We start from the raw sequence: 5,212 nt of genomic DNA, 5'->3' as shown, positions 1-5,212 counted from the left end.
CCTGTGGAGATACTGTAATAACAGACCCACTCAGTGACTCTCCCTGTGGTGATACTTTAATAACAGATCCACTCAGTGACTCTCCCTGTGGAGATACTATAATGACAGACCCACTCAGTGACTCTGCCTGTGGAGATACTATAATAGCAGACCAACTCAGTGACTCTCCCTGTGGAGATACTGTAATAACAGACCCACTCAGTGACTCTCCCTGTGGTGATACTTTAATAACAGACCCACTCAGTGACTCTCCCTATGGAGATACTATAATGACAGACCCACTCATTGACTCTGCCTGTGGAGATACTATAATAACAGACACACTCAGTGACTCTCCCTGTGGAGATACTGTAATAACAGACCCACTCAGTGACTCTCCCTGTGGAGATACAAGAATAACAGACCCACTCAGTGACTCTCCCTGAGCAGATACAATAATAACTGACCCACTCAGTGACTGTCCCTGTGGAGATACTATAATAACAGACCCACTCGGTGACTTTCTCTGTGGAGATACTATATTAACAGACCCACTCAGTGACTTTCTCTTTGGAGATACTATTATAACAGACCCACTAATAGACTCTCCCTGTGGAGATGCTACATTAACAGACCCTCTCAGCAACACGCCATGTGGAAATCCTGTAATGACAGACCCGCTCAGTGACTATCTCTCTGGAGATACTATAATAACAGACAGACTCAGTGACTGTCCCTGTGGAGAAACTATAACAACAGACTCAATCAGCAACACCCCCTGCGGAGATACTATAATAACAGACCCAGTCAGAGACTCTCCCTGCGGAGCTTCTACAACAACAGATCCTCTCAGTGACTCTCCCTGAGCAGATACTATAATAACAGACACAATCATTCAGTCTCCCTGTGGAGATAATAGAATAACAGACCCACTCAGTGACTCTCACTGTGCAGATAATACAAAAACAGACCCACTCAGTGGCTCTCCCTGTGGAGGCATATTATTAACAGACCCACTCAGGGACTCTCCCTGTGGAGATAATACAAAAACAGACCCACTCAGTGGCTCTCCCTATGGAGATACAACAGAAACAGACTCACTCAGTGACTCTCCCTGAGGTGGGATAATATTAACAGATCCACTCAGAGACTCTCCCTGAGCAGGTACGATAATAACAGACACAATCATTCAGTCTCCCTGTGGAGATAATAGAATAACAGACCCACTCAGTGACTCTCACTGTGCAGATAATACAAAAACAGACACACTCAGTGGCTCTCCCTGTGGAGGTATATTATTAACAGACCCACTCAGGGACACTCCCTGTGGAGATACTAGATGAACAGACACACTCAGAGACTCTCCCTTTGGAGATATTATAATAACAGACCCACTCATTGACTCTCCCTGCGGAGATACTATAATAACAGACCCACTTAGTGACTCTCCCTTTGGACGAGCTGCAACAACATTCACACTCCGTGACTATCCCTGTGGAGATATTCTATTAGCAGAACCACTCAGTGACTCTCCCTGCGGAGATACAATAATAACAGACCCACTCAGTAACTCTCCCTGTGGAGATACTATAATAACAGACCCACTCAGTGACTATCTCTCTGAAGATACTATAATAACAGACAGACTCAGTGACTGTCCCTGTGGAGAAACTATAACAACAGACTCAATCAGCAACATCCCCTGCGGAGATACTATAATAACAGACCCACTCAGTGACTCTCCCTGTAGAGATATTTCAACAGACCCACTCAGTGACTCTCCCTGTGGAGATACTATATTACCAGACCCAATCAGTTAGTCTCCCTGTGGAGATACTATAATAACAGACCCACTCAGTGAGTCTCCCTGTGGAGATACGATAATAACAGACCCACTCAATGACTCTATCTTTGGATATGCAATAACAACTGACCCAATCTGTGTCTCACCCTGTGGAGATATAATCATAATAAACCCACTCAGTGACTCTCCCTGTGGAGATGCTATATTTACAGACCCACTCAGTGACTCTCCCAGTGGAGATACTACAACAAGAGACCCAATCAGTGACTCTCGCTGCGGAGCTACTACAACAACAGATCTACTCCGTGAATCTCCCTGTAATGATACGATAATATCGGACCTACTCAGTGGCTCTCCCTTCGGACATACTATAATAAGAGAACCACACAGTGCCTCTCACAGTGGAGATACTGTAAAAATATACCCTCTCAGTGACTCTCCCTGTGGAGATACCACTACAACAGACCCATTCAGTGAATCTCGCTGTGGAGATACTATAATGACAGACACAATCATTCACCATCCCTGAGAAGATACTCTAATAACAGATCCACTCACTAACTCTCCCTGTGATGATAGTATAAGAACAGACCCAATCAATGACTGTCCCAGTGGAGATACTATAATTACAGATCCACTCATCGACTCTCCCTGTGCAGATGCTACAACAACAGACCCACTCAGTGACTCTCCCTGTGGAGATACTATAATAGCAGAACCAATCAGAGACTACCCCGGTGGAGATAATACAACAAAAGACCTTCGCAGTGACTCTCTCTGTGGAGATACTACAATAACAGACCCACTCAGTGACTCCCCGTGTGGAGATACTATAATAGCAGAACCAATCAGAGACTATCCCTGTGGAGATACTACAACAAAGGACCTTCTCAGTGACTCTCTCTGTGGAGATACTATAATAACAGACCCACTCAGTGACTCTCCCTTTGGAGATACTATAATAACAGACCGACTCAGAAACTCTCCCTGTGGAGATATTTTAAGAACAGAACCAACCAGCCACTCCGCTTGTGGTGATAATATAATAACAGAACCACTCAGTGACTCTCCCTGTGGAGATACTACAATAACGGACCCACTCGAAGACTCTCCCTTTGGAGATACTGTAATAACAGACCGACTCAGAAACTCTCCCTGTGGAGATACTATAATAACAGACCAACCAAGTGACTCTCCTGTGTTTTAGTTTTTTAGTTTTAGTTTTAGAGGTACAGCACTGAAACAGGCACTTCGGCCCACCGTATCCGTGCCGACCATGAACCACCCATACTATAATAACAGACACAATCATTCACTCTCACTGTGGGGATGGTATCATATCAGAAACACTCAGTGACTCTCTCTTTGGATATACTATAATAACAGACCCACTCAGTGACTCTCCCTGCAGTGATACTGTAATAACAGACCCACTCAGTGACTCTCCCTGTGGAGATGCTATAATAACAGACCCACTCAGTGACTCTCCCTGTGGAGATACTATAATGACAGACCCACTCAGTGAGGCTCCCTGTGGAGATTATATAATAACAGTCCCACTCAGTGACTCTCCCTGTGGAGATACTATAATGCCAGACCCACTCAGTGATTGTCCATGTGGAGATACTATAATAACAGGCCCACTCAGTGTCTCTCACTGTGGAGATACGAGAAAAACAGATCCAGTCACTGACTCTCCACTTGGAGATACAATAATAACAGTCCCACTCAGTGACTCTCCAAATGGAGATTCTATATTAACAGACCCACTCCGTGACACTCCCTGTGGAGACACTATAATAACAGACCCACTCAGTGACTATCCCTGTGGAGATACTATAATAACAGACCCACTCAGTGACTCCCCCTGTGGATCTTCTATATTTACCGCCCCACTCAGTGACACACCCTGTGGAGGATATAAACTTACAGCCTCGCTCCGTGACTCACCCTGTGGATATGCTTTCATATCAGACCCACTCTGACAAACCCCCTATGGAGATACTACAATAACAGACGCATTCAGTGACTCTCCATGTGGAGAATATATACGAACAGACCAACATAGAGACTATACCTGTGGAGATACTATAATACCAGACACACTCAGTGACTCTCCCTGTGCAGAGACTATTATTGCAGTTCCACTCTTTTACTCTCCCTGTGGAGATACTATAATAACCGCCCCATTCATGGAGAGTGTCGCAGTGAGGGGAACTACTGATTGAGTCAATAAGAGAGAGGGGAAGACGGAGATGGAGAGAGATTACCAGTAAGAGTAGCTCTCCACTTCTCTCTCCATGCCTATATCTCCCTTTCCCACTGTTACATTCTTTCCATCTATATTTCTCCCTCTCTCCTGATGTTTCACACTCTGTGCCTATTTCCTGTACCTCGGTGTACTCAGGTTTACATCAAAGTATGATTATATTTGACATTTGCCCTTTCGATCTAACCTAACAACGTGACTGTCTCCAACATTCTCTCTGTGTCTGTGAACAGCGGGACGTTGGACTGAATGTTCACTGATTGCTGAGGCTGACAGGACAGGTGGATAAGCTGGTTCGGAAGGGATAAGGGAGACTTACATTTCCCGACCAATTGAAATAATCTCTCAGTGTCGACACTATCCAGTCCCTTTGGAATATGTTTCATTGAGATCACCTCTCATTCTTCTAAACTCCAGAGAATACACATCCAATTTACTCAGCCTCTCATCATAGGACAATGGCAGAGAAGCTAAACAAATACTCTGTGTCTGTCGACATGTTCTCTATCATGCTCTGTAATCTTCCTTGAATCATTGAACACTGCAGTTTATGGATCATTTCACTGTTTGTTCTGATGAATTTGTTTGATTGGCAGTGATGATATTTTTGGACCATTGCATTGAGTCCTATGGGTTGCAACCAGGATTATTGGGTGATTTCTCTCTGCAACTTTTAATCTTTAATAAAGCTTATCTGGGCATTAACCTGCAATCTATTTTTATATGTCTGACTATACTCATTATGCGGGGGGAATAAAGTTAATTTTGTCTGGTTGTGCACACAATTAACTGACTGTTTGTCACCGCAAGACTTTCTTTCCTGTGAACGTGTACTGATCTCTCCCTTATAGAGACACACACACATACAATACACACATACATACACACATATAACATCTGCCTTTCTCTCTGCCCACATCTATCCTGGACTTACCCTCTCTCTCTCTGATGGGCACTCTATCTCTGATTCATTTTTCACACTTTCTGAACACGCTGTGTCTGCTCTTTTCCTCTAATTTCTCACTTTTCTTCCAAACTCTCTCTCCATCTCTCTCTCTCTTTCGCTCTGTTACTCTCTCCTCACCTTTATCTTTCCATTGACCTGTTTTCTCACTCTCAAACTCTACCTCTCCCTCACTCTCCACCTTCCTTTCTCTTTT

This window comes from Heterodontus francisci, unplaced genomic scaffold (assembly GCF_036365525.1).
Source record: "Heterodontus francisci isolate sHetFra1 unplaced genomic scaffold, sHetFra1.hap1 HAP1_SCAFFOLD_483, whole genome shotgun sequence".
In the NCBI taxonomy this organism is placed as follows: domain Eukaryota; kingdom Metazoa; phylum Chordata; class Chondrichthyes; order Heterodontiformes; family Heterodontidae; genus Heterodontus; species Heterodontus francisci.
This window is presented reverse-complemented; position numbering follows the sequence as displayed.